Source organism: Hyperolius riggenbachi, chromosome 12 (genome assembly GCF_040937935.1).
Source record: "Hyperolius riggenbachi isolate aHypRig1 chromosome 12, aHypRig1.pri, whole genome shotgun sequence".
Classification (NCBI taxonomy): Eukaryota; Metazoa; Chordata; class Amphibia; order Anura; family Hyperoliidae; genus Hyperolius; species Hyperolius riggenbachi.
Window position 1 is genome coordinate 137,762,548 of NC_090657.1, and position 21,216 is coordinate 137,783,763.

Consider the following 21,216-nt stretch of genomic DNA (forward strand, 5'->3'; position numbering starts at 1 on the left):
CTTCCCCCTCCTCTGCTTAACCTTGCAGCTGGGGGCAATTTGCAACAGGTAAGGAACCTATCCTTTGCGGGACAACATAGATGGTCTGGACTCTCTGCGGTTCTCTACCCCCCCCCCCCCCCCCCCCCCCCCAGCCCCTGGGGGCTCAGCCACGGCATTCCTGCACTGTTCCCCATTTCTTGGGGGCACAGGGAGATGCCAAGTATTCTGCGTGGGCCAACTCCTACAGGGAACAGCAGTGAGTTTTAGACCCTGCATATTCTGGCTGAATCTAGCCAGAGCACACATCTCTCAGATCTCTTTTTCTCCAGTTTGCAGGAAGCACTAATTTCATGATCAGTGGATTTGCTGTTAACAGGGAATAGCCATAAATTCTAATTAGTATTCACTTTGGACTTTGATTATTGTTATGGTGGCCACTAATGATCCAATCTTACCATTTCTATGTGATATAAAGGCCTGCCTAAATTATTCATTCAATATATTCACTCAACTTATCCTTATACTACATAGATTTGGTAAAACTGGATGATAAAAATTGGATCATTAGTAGCCACCTTTACTCTGGACTCTATTTCCGGTCTTCTTGAAAACATTTTCTGCAGCAAAGTGTATATTAGAGAAAATTACTAAGCAACATAATACTATTTTCATTGACTTCAAAAAGGTTTTTCATAGTCTTTAAAATGAATCAGGATTTTTACTTTATTTTGGTTTTGAATAGAGTGTTAAGAGGTTAGAACTTATAGAATCTAAATTTTATTGCTGTCCTTCATGCATTGTCAGTGAGATTTATAATCACTTCCTGTCTAGAGAGGAAGCGGACAAACCTCTCCAAAACTGGCAGAGGCACCAGAAAATAAAACTTTTTTTATAGAGTGAGGAAGAGTTAAGGCTCATACACACATCAGACTATAGTCTTTGGAAAATGAAAGATCACAGACCAATCTTACCACCCTTCATGTAGTATAAGAGCCATACCTTCACAGTCTTTTCTATGGAGCTGAACTCCCCATCAGAAAAAAATCTTTGCAAGATGCTGCACACACAGATGCTGTACAGACACAAAAGATCAGTATCTGCAAAAGATCTGTTCCTTCCAAAGATCCGTTCCTGCAAATTGCATTCATAGTCTATGAGATCTGCAGATCATCATACACACCTTGTTTAACTGACATTCATCTGCAGATCAGACAATCATCTGCAGATCTGAAAATCCATCCTGGTGGATCTGATCTGCAGATGAATGTCTGTTAAACAAGGTGTGTTTGATGATCTGCAGATATCATAGACTATGAATGCATTTTGCAGGAACGGATCTTTTGCAGGAACAGATCTTTTGCAGATAATGATTTTTTGAATGTCTACAGCATCTTTGTGTGCAGCATCTTGCAAAGATTTCTGTCTGATGGGGAGTTCAGCTCCATAGAATAGACTGTGTAGGTATGGCTCTCATACTACATGGAAGGGGGTAAAATTGGTCTGTGATCTTTCACTTTCCAAAGACTATGGTCTGATGTGTGTATGAGCCTTTAGAATCATGTACTAGTTTTTATTGCAGCCCCTCAATTCCTGTCCTCAGCGTTTTTGTAATATCAAAGTCAAAAAACTTCCCAGGGACATTAAAGTCATTGGGAATTGAGCTGAAAAAAGCCAGATAGAAAATAATTTTATTTCTCAGCACCAGCATGAGTTTACTAAAGACAGGTCCTGTTTGACTGACATGCTCAGCTTTTATGAAATAGTGAACGCTAATGTGGATATTGGGAATGCTGTAGATGTGATATACTTGGACTTTGCAAAGGCCTTCGACACTGTTCCCTACAAAAGTCTGGTGCTAAAGTTAAGGATGCAAGGACTGGGGAAGAGTCTGTGTGCCTGGATAGGGAACTGGCTAATGGACAGAAAGCAAAGAGTTGTGGTCAATGGATCTTATTCAAAATGGGTGACTGTTAGCAGTGGGGTCCCACAGGCGTCAGTACTGGGTCCAGTACTCTTCAATTTATTAATGGCCTAGTAGATGCAGTAGAAAGCAATGTTGCTTTTTTTGCAGATGATACAAAATTGTGCATAATCATCAACTCACAGGAAGATAGTGACATATTGCAACAGGATTTGGATAGGATGGCTATATGGGCACATAAATGACAGATGAAATTCAATGTTGAAAAATGTTAAGTCATTAATTTTTTTTCGTACCAATGGTCTAGCACCATACAAAATAAACGGGATACAGATGGGGACATCAAACTTGGAGAAGGACTTAGGAGTACTCATCGACAACAAGTTAAATAATCGTATTCAATGCTAAGCCGCTGCAGCTAAAGTTAATAAAATTTTGGGATGCATTAAAAGGTAAATAGAAACTCGAGATGTTAGCATATTTCCCCCGTTTAACTCTCTAGTAAGGCCACATCTGGAATATGGAATTCAGTTCGGGGCACCACATTACAAGAAAAATATTGCAGTTTTAGAGCAGGTGCAGAAATGAGCAACAAAATTGATATGAGGGATGGAAGGTCTCACCTACCAAGAAAGGTTAGATAAACTGGGTTTATTTAATCTGGAGAAAAGACGCCTTAAGGCTCATACACACATCAGACCATAGTCTTTTGAAAATGAAAGATCACAGATTAATTTTACCCCCTTCCATGTAATATGAGAGCCATACCTACACAGTCTATTCTATGGAGCTGGACTTCCCATCAGACAGAAAGCTTTGCAAGATGCTGGACACAAAGATGCTGTAGACATTCAAAAGATCAGTATCTGCAAAAGATCTGTTCCTGCAAGAGATCCGTTCTTGCAAAATGCATTCATAGTCTATGATATCTGCAGATCATCATACACACCTTGTTTAACAGACATTCATCTGCAGATCAGATCCACCAGGATGGATTTTCAGATCTGCAGATTATTGTCTGATCTGCAGATAAATGTCTGTTAAACAAGGTGTGTATGATGATCTGCAGATCTCATAGACTATGAATGCAATTTGCAGGAACGGATCTTTGGCAGGAACAGATCTTTTGCAGATACTGATCTTTTGTGTCTGCACAGCATCTGTGTGTGCAGCATCTTGCAAATATTTTTTTCTGATGTGGAGTTCAGCTCCATAGAAAAGACTGTGAAGGTATGGCTCTCATACTACATGGAAGGGGGTAAAATTGGTCTGTGATCTTTCATTTTCAAAAGACTATGGTCTGATGTGTGTATGTGGCCTTAGGGGGATCTAATTAACATGTATACATTCGTCAGAGGGTAATATAAAAGCTTGGCGGATGAGGTTTTTGTCCCCAGGTTTTCACAAAGGACTAGAGGACATGATCTGCGCATGGAGGAAAAATGTTTTAGCCATTTATTTAGGAAAAGGTTCTTTACAGTAAGAGTGATTAAGATGCGTATGCCTTGCCACAGGAAGTAGTTAGGGCAAATTCTATATCTGCATTTAAAGGAGGCTTAGATGCTTTCCTTGAGTTGAAAGACATCCATGGCTATAATGACTAGATAATGCTCAGTGGTGTTGAACCAGGGATTTTATCTGAATGCCATCTGGAGTTGGGAAGGAATTTTTTCCCTTTTGGGGCTAATTGGACCATGCCTTGTAAGGGTTTTTCGTCTTCCTCTGGATCAACAGGGATATGTGAGGGAGCAGGCTGGTGTTGTACTTTATTTTCTGGTTGAACATGATAGACGTATGTCTTTTTTTTCAACCCAAAAAACTATGTAACTATGATACTTACCTAAGGAGAGGGAAGGCTCTGGGTCCTAATGTGCCTTTACTTCTCTCCCGGTGCCCGTTCCAGCTCAGGATCCCCCATAGCAGCATTCAACCAATTTGGGAAAATGTTGCTATCTCTGCTCCCGAAGGGAGGCTTCAGAAGACTTTGAGAGCCTGAGTGCTCCCGAAGAGGGGCAGCTCCATACTGCATACGCGCGAACGCCCCCTGTTGCGCACTCTTGCGCGTGCAGTACGGAGACTCGGCTCCCGAACACTTCCGAAGTCCCCCGCGGTCAGGAATTCAAACAAGGAAGCACTGCACCAAGGGCACTGGGAGAGGAGAGGGAAGGCTCATTAGGACCCAGATCCTTCCCTCGCCTTAGGTAAGTATCTGGCTTTTTTTTCAACTCGATTCCCAATGACTTTACTGGGTTCCCACTGTGCGTGTTGCATAACGCATGTGTTGTATGGTTGTTGTACGTGAACTGCAACAGAAACTGTGTGCGTTTGTCATAACCATAGACCACTGCATTTCAGCCTGGCCACATTGCATTTCTATAAATAAAATTATACTTTCAGCGGCAAACAGCCAAATCACTGAAACCATTTTCACAGCTCAAGTATTTAACAGTAATTCATTTGACAAATGTGATTTGTCCTTTTTTGTGCCAAAAGATAAAATGTTACTGCAAATTACCTAATCATAAACAAGCTCTGACATGCTTGCATAGATTGTAATTGTGCAGCAATGTGTCCTTTTTTTCTTTTTTAGCCAGAAACAATGTTGTCCAAAATGCTAGAAGAATCAGAGGAATTAGTAAAATCCTCTTAAAACCTCTAGAATTTCAGAAATCCTGTCTATACATAGCTGAAGGACATCTGTAGGGACCGGTTTGCCCACGGCACAGATCAGAAAGTACTGCATTAGTATGTGTCATTATTAGGAAAAAAAACTTCTAGTGAGTGAGATGCACAATGGGAGTGTAAAAGTGGACCTGAACTCTTGCACAGGACAGCAGGAAAACAGAGAGAAATGCACCCTGTATGTATTTAGAGAGTTTAGCCTGTTTAATTCCCCCTAATTTGTGTCTAATTACAAATTGTAATCTGATCTCTACCCTGTGTCACATGCCTATGGCAGATAAGGCCATTTGAAAGCACAGGAGGAGGTACACAATATGTCTGCTTCCATGAATCAGGAAGTAGAAACGGTGCAGATTTATTTTAGGATTTGTATGAGCTGTAACAAAGAAATGTTTTTTGTTAAAAGGTTATTATGCTGTTGTGTATCTTTTAGAGCAGAGAGGAGGTCTGAGTTCAGGTCCACTTTAATTCACAAACGTGTTCTCTTTACAATCAATGAAGATTTTCACCACTCTGGTGGTGTGTAAATGTTCTTTTTTCCCCCAGGCAGCTTTAAAAGCTATACAGATGCTTAGTTGCAGTCATCCATAATGAATGTTGATGATTCTTGCTGATAACAGTTTAGGAAGTATCGGTGTATAGGCATGCTGTTCGACTACAGCCAGTATGTACTTTCCTGTGTGGGAAAGTTGATGAGCCGGACACACGACGCAATAGCTCTCATTTTTCTTTTACAAGTAAAAGAACTGGCACTCATGTTAAGTAGTGGGAGTGCTTATCTGGACTGTTTACTCTGGGGTGATGGACCTGCCTCTTATTGCTCAGTATTCCACTAGGACTTGGGGTGTAAGAAGAGCTTCTGTGTCCACCAGTAGTTTGGAAAGGGAGGCTATGGTGCCCCTGTTTGAGACAACCATAATGAGCTGGGATAAAGAGAAGATCAGATATCATACAGAGGGGTTTCACTCTGCTGTTTACCAGCTTATATAGCAGGGTAGTGGAGCTAGTGTAGCCCCAGCGGCCTGAACGGGTAACACTTTTTTCATTTTGAAATTAGTAAACAAAAAAAACAAAAAAATTATGTCTGTTAAAAAAAAAAAAATTAAAACCATTATGAGTTATAGGAGGGTTTCATTTCCATAACAAAAAACAAGCACATTACATGGCAATTTTTCATGTTTTCGAAAATAACATGCATGTTATAATGCGCAAAGTGTGTGTTGCGATACTGTGCATAATTTGAACTTAAAGTGAAACTTAAGTGAAAATAAACTGATGATATAAACAATTGTATCTATCCTCCTACTTCTAAAACTGACCTTTTTATATCCCACTGTTTTATGTAATGTTTAAAAACTTAAAAACTAGACTTATTGTTTTGCCTCAGCTTAAAGAAACAGTCTGTCCTGTGCCAAAATTATTATTCCCCCCATGAAATTAGACAATACTCTTGATTTCTCCATGAAATTCACAACTAATGTTTGTTATTTTGGAAACAAATACACTATAAAACACAATGTGCACTAAGTTTTTTTAGGATATTTTATCGATACACCAAGTTGAAACAAGAAAGGACAAAAATGAAACATCCAAAATTATGATCTGCCTGGACAGGAAAAGTCAATAGTGAACCCTTTCTGAACCACAACTGGCAAGAATCTCTTAGAGTAGTTCTTTACTAGGTTGGCACAGGTCTCCAAAGGTATTTTGCGCCATTCTTCCAAGGAAAACTGTTCTAGCTGGTCCAGATTGCATGGTTTCCAAGCATGGACTTTCACTTTTAGCCCCGCTACAGATTTTCAATAAGTTTGAGGTCTGGGCTCTGTGCGGGCCACTCCAGGATCTTGGTTTTGGTATCCTTGAGGAATTGTTGGACTATTTTTGATGTATGCTTTGGGTCATTGTCGACCCAGCGACGATCTAAGCCTAGACTAAGACAGATTTCTACATATTCTCTTTTTAAAATGTCAACATAATTTTATTTTTTCATGATGTCATGCACCCACAGCATGATGCTCCCGCCACCATAATTAACTGTGGGAACTGTGTTCCTAAGGTTAAAGACAAACTCCGACCAAGAATTGAACTTTATCCCAATCAGTAGCTGATACCCCCTTTTACATGAGAAATCTATTACTTTTCACAAACAGACCATCAGGGGGCGCTGTATGGCTGATATTGTGGTGAAACCCCTCCCACAAAAAACTCTGAGTACGTACTCCTGGCAGTTTCCTGTTTGTGAACCTTGTTGCATTGTGGGAAATAGCTGTTTACAGCTGTTTCCAACTGCCAAAAAAGCATGCAGCAGCTACATCACCTGCCGTAGGGAAACGCACCCTGTATGTATTTAGAGAGTAGCCTGTCTAATTGCCCCTCACCTGTGTCTAATCACAAGTTGTTATGTGATCTCCCCCTGTGTCACCTGATTGTCACAGCAGATAAGTTAATTTGAAAGCACAGGAAGTTAACAATAAAGGTGCCCATACACTCGTCAAATTGGCAGCAGATAGATAAGAAATGCATCTGATGATCTATCTGATGCGTTTTTAGAACATTTTTTACCAGGATAGAATTCCAATAGATTTCAGTTTAAAATCTATTGAAATTCGATCTGATGGCATTTTTTTGCCATCAGATTTCCATTAAGGCCAATGCAAACTGATAAGCAATCTCATCAGATCGACCTAAATTTTCCACCCTGCCAGTTCGATGGAAATCCATCGAAATCGGCCGTCGATCGGTCGATTGGCCAACCGATTTGCAAACGATCAATCGATCGATCGGGATCGATCGGTCGGCCAGAAAATCGGCTGAGTGTATGGGCCCCTTTAGTCTGCTTCCATGAAAGCAGGAAGTAGACACACTGCAGATTTATTAAAGGATTTGTATCAGCTGTTACAAAGAAATGTTTTTCTTTATAGGTTATTATGCCGTTGCTTATCTTTCATTTTTAAAATAATTTTTTAGTATTTATGTAGCGCCGACATCTTCCGCAGTGCTGTACAGAGTATATTGTCTTGTCACATAAATGTCCCTCAGGTCCGCTCTAACACTTTGCTGAATGCCCTCCTCGACCTGCTCTACCCTCTAACCCACCAACCCCGACTTACTGCTCTCTATACCTACCTGCTGCTCTCTCCCACCTACCTACCCCCACTGACAGCTCTCTGTGGTTTCTATACCTATCTGCTACGCTCTACCACCTACCTACCTACCCACCCCCACTGACTGCTCTCTGTGCTCTCTATACCTACCTGCTACGCTCTCCCACCTACCTACCTACCTACCCACCCACCCCCACTGACTGCTCTCTGTTCTCTCTATAGGTATGTCAAACCGGTGCTACGAGGGCCGAGATCCTCACACATTTTTTATACAGCTGAAATGAATTGATATGTCTGATATGTCTGAATCAAGGAAGGTGTGGTCCATCAGGTAGAACACATTCCTTTCTTTCTCAGTCAATGCTAAACACTGGCATGGATCTGGCCCTCCAGGCCTGGAGTTCGACACGTGCTCTATACCTACCGGCTGTGCTCACCTACCTACCTACTTACACTGATCATTCTCTGCTCTCTATACCTACCTACTGTGCTCTCACACCTACCAACCCCACTGACTGCTCTCTGTGCTGTCTATACCTACCTGCTGCACTCTCTCACCTACTAACCAATCCCCACTTACTGCTCGCTGTACTCTCTATACCTACCTTCTATGCTCTCCCACCTACCCACCCCCACTGATTGCTCTCTGTGCTCTCTATTTCTACCTGCTGAGCTCTCACACCTACCTACCCTCACTGACCCCTCCCTGTGCTCTCTATACTTACCTGCTGTACTCTCTTACCTACCTACCCCCACTGACTCCTCTCAGTGCTCTCTATACCTACCTACCTACCGCCAACTGACTACTCTCTACATTCTTTATACCATACCTAGGGAAAGGGGTGTGGAAATACAGGGTGTGGCCTGTTATGGGGTGGAGCTTAGGTGCCTATAGGCTCCTGAGCTGTAAATCCGGCTCTGGCGGCTGCTGCTTAACAAACAGAAATCCTTATAATAAAAATAAACTCACTTGAAAAGCCAATACATGCTATCATGTCTTCACCATGAACATACGGTAATATCACAAATGCAGCCATTGTGCATCCATGAGGTAACTGCAGCTGTAATGCTTCCATTATATCAAGAGCAGTCATAGCTTTCAGTATGTATGGTGCCACCATGCCAAGGCAAGTGGAGAACAATGGACAGGAGAACACTTGAGGAAACCTACTAGTGGAGCCAAGTAAGCTGTTGTACATGGGGAACTGCAGTGTATTCAATGCCTGTCAGTTGCTTCCGTGCAGCGTCCGGGCACTTGCAAGTGCTTAGCATAGGCAGTGGATAGACATCCATTTCACAGAGTGTCGCGCTTACAGAGTACCTGCGCCCACAGGTTGTTTTGTTAAGTGGTTTATTGCTGCTGTATATATGCACCGCATGTGAAACACTAATACACATGGGGTTACAAATACGGCCGTTCAGCTGCATTAAATTGCAGCCAAAAATCGATCAATGGCTTGGAGTTAAAAAGCAGAACTGCTTGACAAGTGCAGAGTTCAGCCTCTAATGTGAAACAGGCCTAAGTGTACCAGGTGTTCCATACTTCTCTGCTGTCCCCTGACAGATGCAGAAGATCCCCAGCCCCTGACCTTAAGACACCTTAGGTGGATCCGAGATAAACCTTTACTGATTGCATAATTGTGTTCCTTTCATATAGTTTATAGGGCATTGCTCAAGCCAAATACTTTTTTTTGTTTTGTTTTAATACACGAATTCCCTGTAAACTAAACAAGCCTCACCCACAGCTTCTTGAGAGAGCCTTGGCACTCTCAGCCTTAGTAGCAAGGGCTTATGGGAGCTCAGTCTGAGAAGGAGGAGGTTACTAGCTAGAGCTTTCAGAGGCAGAGGGGAAGAGGGAGTAGGAGAGGGGAGTGGGAGATACAGATCAGCTTGCCTATGTGTAATGTGACAAACAGAACATGGCTGCCCTTGTTGTATCACAGAATTAAATAATCATAAACTGTTGAAGCTGTTTGCAGATAGAATTGCTGAGTAAACTATCTAAACTTTAGATAAGATATATAGACAAGTTACTTGTTATAGTTAGTTTTTCATCTGAGATCCGAGCTTAGGATCCTGGGTAATTGCCTGGTTTTCCCTGTGGGAGTGTTGGCCCTGGGATTAACCGACTACTAGAGTTGTCAGAGCCATCACTGCCATATGGGCAATTGCACTAGTGCCCAGAGCCGGCTGCTGGGCCCTTCCAGATCACCCCAAACTTAACTGTGCTCCCCAGGGTCCCTGCAATGTGTTCTGCAGAACGTCTCACCTGTCCCGGTGGATGTGTTCCTCTGTCAGTCCGTGGCTCCTTGCACTCTCATCGTCATTCTCACAGGGGCGCCTTTCCTCCGTAACCTTGTGGATGTTAATACGTAAACATGGTGCTGGTCACATGGAAGATGCAGCCAGCAGTGGATGAAGTCAGGGAGCGCATACAGCCGCTGACTAACAGAGAAGAGCAACCATCGGGACAGGTGAGACGCTGAAGCAGCTAAGCGGATCGAGTTAGTAACAGGCTCCATGGGAAGGTCTGTTTCTTGGATTGTGTCACTATTCTGTTCAGGTTGCAAAGTAGCCATAAATGCTTTGAAAAAACTGCAGTTTGTAGTTCTGCGAGTGTGTGTACCTAGTATTATCTCCTTTATTACAAAGGGGCAGTTAAAACTCTAGTGTTAAATCAGATGTATGGCAAATGTCTCTAGTTGCAACATGATACATTGATGACATGATAGTTTTTCAAAGTTTTTGCTTTAGTTGATGACAAACATGATAATCTATTGAAAATATAGTTAGTGTAGAGAAGGACATCTTTACTGTATGTCCAAAAATCAGCCACTTATGGGAAACGTCAATTTCAGTACAAATTGCCTTCTCGGACTGCATAACTTGCCACACTCAACATGGCTACCTCCTCCTCCCTTTTGAAATGACATCACAAATTGCAAAATGCTTTCATTGGCTGAACTGGCCTCATTGGCTATTGGCTGACAATAGCAAACATACAAGAACCTCCCTGCAGTGCTGGTTGGCTACAACAGATGCCCTAGCAACACTAGCTGGTTTCAGAGAGGAAAAACAAAACAGCATTCACTGCATCTAGTTGTTTATATTTTTACTGCGTTTTGAAACGAGATTACTGTACTCTTTACACAAAGTCTTTTATTTAGGCTTCTTCTTGCAACTAAATTCCAGGCTATCCTAAATGCAGCTTGCAGAAGACTGCAAAGCACTAACCTACACATGTCTTTTATTCGTTCCTGCTTAATAATGTAGACACTGGCAATCTGTCTTTCATTCTTTACTGCTTAATAATGTAGACACTGGCAATCTATCAGTTTTGCCACATAGCAAGTCAGGTGCAAAACACAAGAAAGAGATACAGCTGTACTGTAACACTACACCTTGGTCCATAAATCCACCTTCCCCCTCTCTCCCCCAGCACAGAAATATCACTGCATCAAAACAGAGCTGCCTTGGATCACCCATTACAGGGTCACTTCTTTCCAAAGGAATATTTAGAGGGGTGTAGGTATGGCACATGTCATGGGCACTGGGGAGGGAGCCTCGATTATAGACAACAAGGAGAAAGGTAAGCTCTATCAGCGCTGCCAGCTGTGCATAGGGGAGTGTGCTTGTTAAAGGACAGCTAAAGTGAGAGGTATATGGAGGCAGCCATATTTATTTCCTTTTAAGCAATACTAGTTTTCTGGCTATCCTGCTGATCCTCTGCCTCTAATATTTTTAGCCATAGTCCTTGAACAAGCATGCAGCAGATCAGGTGTTTCTGACATTATTGTCAGATCTGACAAGATTGGCTGCTTCAGGTTTGATTTATACACAACTGCACCCAAATAGACCAGCAGACCTGCTAGGCAACTGGTATTGCTTAAAAGGAAATAAATATGGCAGCCTCCATCCACCTCGCAATAGTTAGGACTAAACATTTTTGGAGGGCCCCCACCCTTTTCTTTTCCAGGGCACAAATTCAGAGTTTCTCTAGATATACCTCTGCTTCTTTCTGTTAAGTATACATCAAACATCTATTTTGTCATAGTCAGTTGCCTTAAACCATGAAAATCTTCCATCACCACATACTTCCCAACTGTCCCTCTTTCGGGGGGACAGTCCCTCTTTGGGAGCCCTGTCCCTCTGTCCTCCTCATTTGTCCCTCTTTCGGGACTTTGTCCCTCTTTCTATGTAAATATATATATTTTTCTACTAAAAAATGTGTTTGATTCACCCTAAACGTTATTCCCATCCTTTAAATTGATATATTACTAATTTTAAAATGTTAATATGAAGGAAAATGAACCAGGATAGAAAGGACCAATGTGGTTTGAATTATAGAACAACATATTTTTCTTATGAAATCTTTAGGATATGCGTGACTAGGGGTGTGACGGGGGCGTTATCAGGGGTGTTGCAGGGGTGTGGCTTAAGTGTCCCTCTTTCTCATCTCAAAAAGTTGGGAAGTATGACCACTCTTCCACCACCAGGCGGCGCTGCAACGCTGACACCATTCCCTAGGTTACGATTACATGCCATATCATGTGATCGGAACGCAAAAGAGGATGTTTGGAGTGCAGCGCTGCAGGTGGATACAGAGAAGCAGCAAAGCAGCAGCTCATAACAGGTAAATATGACAGCCAGGCCCGGATTTACATCACAGGAGCCTAAATGCACCTTAGACCTCATTCTCAATGAACCTACAAACCCCCGCCGAACTGTGTTGGCTGGCCCAGATGTCACTTCTCCCTTATTTATTTATTGTATTTATAAAGCGCCAACATATTACGCAACATATTAACTTGCCTTTCATAGGTCGTTACAGGTGCCCTTTAGCATTAGGTTTCCAGAAGTACCCTTAGTATTAAGTAGCTAGTGGTGCTCCCAACTAAAGGGAGATCTCATCAGTGGAATACTGAGAGCTGGACGAGTTACCTCTCATTTATGCTCTGCTTGGGACTCTGCATAGAGAAGGAGGCACTAGGGGAGGGGAGTGAGCCGCCTCTCCATCATCAGGCGCCTGTAGGCACGTGCCTACAGTGCCTTATGGTAAATCCGGCCCTGATGACAGCTCTGCGCTGCTCTGCATACTTTGCTACATGTGGCAGCAAAATGTATAAGAAGGCCCTAATCCTATATAATAAAACCTAACTGTCCCTATGTTATCCTCCTGTCTGTATGTCCGTGGTTTCGAGCTACTGCGCTTGTGTAGCACGCAGGGACAGGAGGAGGACAGGGACAGGGAGCCAGGCAGGTGTGCACGTGTGCGCACTGACATGCGCCGGTGGCGACGTGTAACACTAACCTAGAGCCCGTTTTTAAACAGGCTTAGGTAATTTTTAATAGTTTTATGTAAGAATCAAAGTTTTTTTTTTTCGTGACGGTGGTGTGCATCTTTATACAGCATCATACCGTACGGGCTCCTGATTCCTCACACAAACAGACACTCCGCACATGCCAGGCTGCTTCGCATGTGAATCCCAGGTACGCCCACCTCCTTCGCCAGTCCACCGTGGTTTGCTGAGGCTGTTTCTCATTGGAGCCAATGGTCTCGGAGGTGGGACCAAGGCTCCATTATTGGGCCAATCACTGCTTTTGCTGAGAAGTGAGTTATTCTCAGCGAATGCAGTGGTTGGCCCAATAATGGAGCCTTGGTCACGCCCCCAAGACCATGAGCTCCAATGAGAAACACAGCCTCAGCAGACTCACTGCGGACAGGCTAAGGATGTGTGCATATCTGGGATTCACATGCGATGCAGTCTAGCATGTTTGGCGCATACGCCTGTGTGAGGAATGAGGAGCGCTTACAGTAAGATGCTGTATACAGATGCACACCACATCATCCAGGTACTGCTGTCACAATACGCGACCAGCAGCGGGGACACAATGCACAGCCAGCAGTGGGGACACAATGTGGTGCAGTGCTGATCAGGCAACAGTCATGTCATCCCGGCACACAGAAAGTTTATCAGCTGTGTGTCGGGATGACAAGGCTGGAGTCTGATCAGTACTGTACATTGCACAGCAGAAAGAGGTGCCTAAAAATATAAGACATCTTTTGAAAATAAGCCCTAGCACATATTTTGGAGAAAAAGTTAATATAAGACGCTGTCTTATTTTCGGGGAACCATGATATGTGGTTTTATTGTGTGTTACTAAAAGGAAAATCCAGATCTACTTAGGCCCCGTTCACACTGCACGCGTTTCCAGCCGCGTTTTGGAAACACATGCAGGTGGCCGACACGCACGACATCAGACATTGCATGCAGTGCAATGTCTGATGTTCACACTGCATGCGTTCCGGACCTGTGTGGTCCGGGAACGCATGCTGCACGCATTTTTTGTAAAAACGCGTGGCTGTCCCATTCACTTTTCAGTGATGGGATCAGCCACGCAACGCATACGAACGCGGATGGCGTGCGTTCGTACGCGTTGCGGTCCGCATGCGTTGCGGTCCGCGTTCTGCAGTCTGAACGGGGCCTTACCATGCACATCCCGTACACATATTTGTCTTGTTACTTTTCTTAACCTCCTGAGCGGTATGCCCGACACTGTTGAGCATGACGATCTAGAGGTTTTAATAGCCTCAGGGGTCCCCCAGGTGAAACCTATTAGTTTAAATGTAATCAGAACATATTAGCTAGCACTAGGCTAGCTAGTATAGGTGGCCAGCACACCCCAATTGCCCCGATCGCCCCTGATCAGAAAATGTCCTCTCTTACATTCGCTTCTGCGAAGACACATGCATTCCAACCAAAACCTTCAAGGTCTTCCCGAATGACAAACCCTGGTTCAACAGCAACCTTCGACGTCTACGGAAAATCAAGGAAGAGGCGCACAGGACGGGCACCCCAGAAGAGTTCAGAGAAGCCAGAAATTCCCTGAACAGAGAACTAAAAGCTGCAAAGAGGACCTACTCTAACAAGGTAGGCCTCAGCCTTCAGTCCGGCAACTCGAGGGAAGTCTGGAAGGGCCTCAGGGCGGCCACGAACTTTAAACCCCCCCAGCAACACGCAGCCCCCAGCCTCCAACTGGCGGAGGAACTAAATGAATTTTACTGCAGGTTTGAACACCAACCCAAGAGGCCCGTGGTCTCAGCATCCCAGCCAGCACTGGACTCCACAACATCCGCAACAAAGGACGCTAAGGGCCTAATAGCGGCCAGCGGCACCCCCGCTCTGTCCGCAGTGCAAGAAGAGGAGGTGCTACAACACCTTCGCAGACTCAACCCCAGGAAAGCCTCAGGCCCGGATGGGGTGTCATCACACTGCCTGAGAACCTGTGCAATCCAACTAGCTCCCATCCTCACCTCTCTCTACAACAGATCCCTATCGGAAGGGAAGGTCCCCTCCTGCTTCAAAAGGTCCACAATCATTCCAGTCCCCAAAAAAACAGGAAACACGGAGCTCAACAACTTCAGACCCGTAGCCCTGACCCCCATCATCATGAAAGTATTCGAAAGGCTGGTGCTGGCTAACCTGAAGCACTCCACCAGCACCCTCCTCGAACCACACCAGTTTGCCTACAGAGAAAACCGATCAGTAGACGATGCCATCAATGTCAGCCTGGCATACATCTCGGAGCATCTTGACAGACCAGGAGCCTACGCCAGGGTCCTTTTCCTGGACTTCAGCTCAGCCTTTAACACCATCTGTCCTGACATCCTGATCGATAACCTTACGTATCTTGGGGTAGATTCCCTCCTCTGCAAGTGGGTAAAGGACTTTCTCTCCAATAGAACACAACGGGTCAAACTTGGCAGTCGCTTTTCCAGCGAGAGAACCACAAACATTGGCGCACCGCAAGGGTGCGTGCTGTCCCCACTCCTGTTCTCTCTGTATACTAACAACTGCACCTCGGCCACTGACTCCGTCAAAGTCATTAAATTTGCAGACGATACCACGCTCATTGGCCTCATCGACAGAAATGGGGAGGACGCCTATCGAAAGGAAATCGAGAAGATCTGTAATTGGTGCAAGGACAACAAACTCGTTCTCAACACGGCAAAGACAGTGGAACTGATTGTGGACTTCAGGAAACTCCCTCCTGCCCCTCTCCCCGTGCTTATTGATGGGTCTGAGGTCTCCAGAGTTCAAAGCGTCCAGTTCCTAGGCACAACTATAACAAGCGACCTCAAATGGGGGCAAAACATTACCAGAACTCAGAAGAAAGCACAGCAGAGGTTATTCTTCCTGCGACAATTGAAGAAATTCGGTATGCCACGGGAGTTGCTTACCAGCTTTTACACCGCGACTATCGAATCCATCCACTGCTGCTCCATCATCGTCTGGTATGCAGGAGCAACCGCCAGGGACAAATACAAACTGAACAGAGTGCTAAACACAGCAGAAAAGATCATTGGCGCCCACCTACCCTCGCTAGATCTCCTCTACTCCATGAGAATGAAGGCAAGGGCCTCCAAGATCTTACTCGATCCCTCCCACCCAGGCAGGCGCTACTTCGAGCCACTACCATTAGGACGCCGTTTCAGATCCATCCCCTCCAAAACCACCAGGCGCATGAACACCTTCTTTCCCCAAGCGGTCCTCCTGATGAACTCGCTAAACTCAAGACCCCCCCCACCACCACCAGGTCCGACCACTGAGACACTCTAGCCCTCAGGGAAACCCTCCCTCATAGCTGTAAACTCTGACCCTCCCAAGACTCAATCCTGCCATTGCTTTATATGTTTGCTGTTGCTTTAAATGTTTGCTTTGTATGTTTGCCTTGCGTTGTTATATGTTATATGTTCCCGAACTGCCATTTGCCATGTGAACCACAAGCAATTCCGGGCACACCAATCGGTGTACTTGGCGACAATAAAGATGATTCTGATTCTGATTCTGATTCTGATCCAGCCGCTTATACATTATCCAGCCTGGTTCAAGCAATCGGCGCAGTCTCCCCGCACAGCTCCGGTCTTGTCTATGGGGAGAATCGGGACTGCGTCTGACGTTGATTACGTCATGATGTCATGTACGATCGTCCCCATAGAGAAAAGCGGAGAAGGCTGCACCAATCGCTGGAACCAGGCTGGGTAATGTATAAGCAGCTGGATCAGGAGTGATCGGAGGGTGCTGGCTACCTATACTAGCTGGCCTAGTGCTGTCTAATATGTTCTGATCACATTTAATCGAATAGGTTTCACCCGGGGGACTCTGAGGCTACAAAACCTCCTGAGCAGCGTAATTAATAAAATACATTTAAAATTGATGAAATCGCGCACCCTATGCATCACCATATTGTACCCTGTCCGCAAAATATTAATTTGGAACAATATATTCCGATCAGAAAAGTCAGAACAGCTAATCTGTGAGTGATGTAGAAAGTATTGTAGCGGAGGATAAGCAAAGAAGCCAGGAAAGTACAATTTTTACAATGTAATCAAAATGTTAAACTCCACAGTTCTCTGATGCCAATTGTACGGTAGGAACAGAATAGAGATTCATAGGTCATCAGGAGATAAAATAAAGAGAGAAATGTTATTTCCAGGACCGGGCCGAGGCATAGGCTGGAGAGGCTCCAGCCTCAGGGCGCAGTGTAGGTGGGGGCGCACAATTCATTCAGCTGTCATTCCTAATTGTGTATGAAGCAGAGAGAAATAAGAAAAGGGGATACATAGCAGTGACTGCAGGCCAGATAACTAGATATTAAGGTGTTGAGGAGGTTGTGGGCAGGGGAGGACTGGGACCTTTTGGCCTGGGGGGACAACACAAACTAGAGGCCCGTTTCACGGCATCCCCAGCCCAAAGCCATATCTTTCTTGTGTGCAAATCTTCAAATTGTGATGACTAACAGCCCCAGCCACACACACACACACACACACACACACACACACACACACTATGTACCTGATGCCTAACCCCATTTCTCCGCACAATCTACCTGTCTGTGTCTGATGCCTAACCTTAAAGGAGTTATCAGGCTTTTTTTTTTTATGAAAATAAGTGCTACTTACCCAGGGCTCGTCCAGCCCCAAGCTCCCAGCATGTCCCTTGCCGCAGCTCTGCAGTCAGCTGTTCGCTGCCGCTGCCTCCCAGCCCCCGGCGATGACATCAGGCCGACTGCACCTGTGCGAGCGGCGCTGTCAATCACCGCCACATGGACCAGAGCGTACTGTGCAGACGCAGAACTACTGCGCCTGCGCAGTACACTCAGGTCCACGTGGCGGTGATTGACAGTGCTGCTCGCACAGGCGCAGTACAGGCCGACATCCAGGTCGGACTGGTGCCATCGCCGGGGACTGGGAGGCAGCGGCAGCGAATGGCTGACTGCAGAGCTGCGGCGAGGGACATGCTGGGAGCGTGGGGCTGGAGGAAGCCCCGGGTAAGTAGCACTTATTTCATTAAAAATGCCTGATAACTCCTTTAAACAACCCCCCCCACCCACACACACACACACAAACCTACCTACCTGGTGATGCCTAACCCCACTCCTGCCCACCCACAATACAAACTACTTGTCTGACACCTACCCCCCCTCCAACTACCTGTTTGACAGTGCCTAACTGCCTGCCTCCCCCCTCCCCTGCCGCCAATCACACCACAAGAAGAAAAAACGTTCCCCCTCAGGCCAGGGTCAGAATGGGGATGATTATCACACAAAAAAAAAACTCAGAGGGCACTGGCCTGGGCAGAGAATTGAATTTGACAGCAGTAGCAGGCAGGCAGCAAAGTGTGAGTAACTCAGTGACAAGAAGGGAGAAGAAGTACAGAAACAAAATTTATAAAAACCACCTTCTCCTCTGGCAACCTGGACCCGACCTCCTCTATCCTCCTGGCTCCTCAGTCCTACACCTCCTCCTCCTCCACAACAGCAAGCAGCTATAGGTGGCATCTTCGACTCCCAGCCCCCAGAGTGTCCGACTCCTCCAGCCAGGACAGCCAGCCAGCCACTCGTAGCCGCAGCTCCAGGCCCCCAGCCCCCCCAGCACAGAAAGCTGAAGAGTGAGACAGCTCACTCCGACGACACCTCAGGCACAGCAGCACAGGGGAGGACTGTGTCCGACTCCTCCAGCCAGCCACTCGTAGCCACAGCTCCAGGCCCCCAGCCCCCCAGCACAGAAAGCTGAAGAGTGAGACAGCTCACTCCGATGACACCGCAGGCACAGCAGCACGTTGCGGGCGGCAATGGCTCCAGGCGGGGGGCGGAGTCAAGCAGGGTCAACCCACCGGGCCGGAGAGGACCTAAGCTATTTGTGTCCTTGTGCCGCTCACATCCACCGCAGGCGCAGCCACGCACAAGGGCACACCACGGCCGGCCGCCTCAGCCCCTTCTTTGATTGGATACTTCAACTTGCCGGGAAATATCGCGCGGGGTTGCGATCCCCACTGCGAACCTGTCACCTGTGGTATGTCTGCAGCCCTAATTACTTAAGATTCGGGCGGCCCGGGGGGCAATTGCCCCCCGTCCCCCTGGGCCAGTCCTCCCCTGGTTGTGGGCCCTGTGGCCCTCTTAGTCTAATAGCAATCAGTGTGTGATGGCTGGGGTGGCAGGGATGGAGGGGGGCACTTTGGTGTCTCAGCCTTGGGTGCTGGAGGACCTTGTCCCGGCTCTGGTTATTTCTCAATGCTAATAGTGACATTCAAGCATCTACTTACCGTACTTAAATTGGCCCCAGTCGTCCCCATTTATAAACTGAAAGAATAGTAATTCTGTAACAGTAATTCACACCAGCCCTATTGTCCAAACATTGTTGCCTCCCCATCCAATTACTTATGAGGGGGTCGGCCCATGGTCCCTCCATTTCCAGTTCATAATACTTACCTTTGCTGCACCAGGCACGGATACAGTATGTCCATCATGCACGTCACACATTGAAGCAAATCAAACTGACAGGTTTTCCTGCCACTTTGGCACTGCTCTTATAAAGAATGTAAAAACTGAGGTAACAGAATAGAGAAAGGGGAGAAAGTGCTACAGGGACGGAAAGCACAATTCCACAGCAGTGGAAATATGAAGAGTGTCTGGAAGGTAGGGAGCTTAGTAAAAAATATTTGGTTAGGTAAATATGCATTTTTAATGTAAATATTGCATTCCACGGTCTCACGCTCATTACTGTGACCTATATGTGCAAAATAAGGAAAGCACTTATGCGCCCATAGGAACAAACAATATAACCACAAACTATAAAAAAAGAATTTAACTGAGAAATATGTATGAAAAGAGAATTGACTGTGCATTATTTATTCATCTATTTATTTTTTCTCTTCTTTTAAACAAAAATCTGTGTGACCTTAATGCTATGGTGTTCTTATTTTTGTTGTTCTTCCTAACAATATGACCTTGTGATTTCATTCTTGTGTACGGCCTGAGCTATTTTCAGAATTCTGCAGAAATGCTTACGTCAGGGATGTGCACACAGTTGCAGTGTTCTGGTTAAAGAGGAATCCATGGACAGACCTAGCCATATGTATTTTTGATGTTTGTATTCTATTTATGATTGTATTTCCCATGAGAAGCCAGTCCAGGAACCCATTGAATTGTGTAGAATAATATTTACCCCTTTATAACAATAACAATAACAATAATATTTATATAGCGCTTTTCTCCCTGGGGACTCAAAGCGCTGCGACCCTGCATTATGCAGTCTCAAAGGCTCGGGAAAAGAGGTGAGTTTTTAGCCTTTTTTTAAAGCTGTCCAGAGAAGTAGCCTCTCGTACTGATTGTGGAAGTGAGTTCCATAGAGTAGGGGCTGCGTAGGAAAAGGCCCGAGCACCAAATGTTAAGTGTATCCTGGGAATAACCAGCTTCATCTTGTTGGCAGAGCGGAGGGTGCGTGGAGGGGCATAAAGTTCCAATAGATCCGCTATGTATTTGGGTCCCATGTGGTGTAGAGCCTTGAATGTCAGCAGGCAGATCTTAAAATTGATTCTCCATTTTACTGGCAACCAGTGAAGAGTTTGCAGTACTGGGGTGATGTGTGAGCTGCGGGGGGCATTGGCTAGGAGTCTGGCTGCAGCATTCTGTACTAGCTGTTAGGGGCGCAGAGCCTTATCTGTAGATCCGATGAACAGGGCGTTGCAGTAGTCTAGGCGGGAGGATACAAATGCATGAACCAGGGCAGGTAGGTCTTCAGCTGGGATAAGGTGTTTGATTTTCGCTATATTTCTTAGATGGAAGAAGGAAGACTTGACGACAGCTGATACCTGCTGTCTGAGTTTTAGATTTCCATCCAGGATCACCCCAAGGTTTCGCACAGAGTCTTTATACTGTACAGTATCTCCCCCAATTGCTAGTTTGAGGTGGTGAGCGTTTTGAACTTTATCCATCATGTGTGGACCACCTACCACCAACACCTCTGTTTTGTCAGAGTTCAGCCTCAGCCAGCTGGTGTTCATCCAATTTTGTAAATCCACTAGACACGCATTTATGGATGCTGATGGGTCTTGGGTGCCAGGCTTGAAGGACAGATACAGTTGTGTGTCATCTACATAACAATGGTATCCTAGGCCATAGTTCTGGATTATTTTGCCCAGTGGGAGCATGTAGGCTGCAAAGAGTAATGGTGATAGTACAGAA

General features: G+C 45.4%; 1 protein-coding gene across 2 annotated transcripts in view; it reads left to right on the forward strand.

Moving 5' to 3' along the window:
* PLTP (phospholipid transfer protein) overlaps nt 1-21,216 on the forward strand; it is a 201,344-nt gene that overhangs the window by 32,051 nt on the left and 148,077 nt on the right. The window contains exon 1 of one of the 2 annotated variants that reach the window (XM_068263970.1): nt 10,777-11,278. The exons of the other annotated variant lie outside the window; for it this stretch is intronic. The gene's annotated coding sequence lies outside the window, so the exon portion shown is untranslated. Of the gene's footprint in view, nt 1-10,776; nt 11,279-21,216 lie in introns of those variants that run through there. 2 annotated transcript variants of the gene reach the window in all.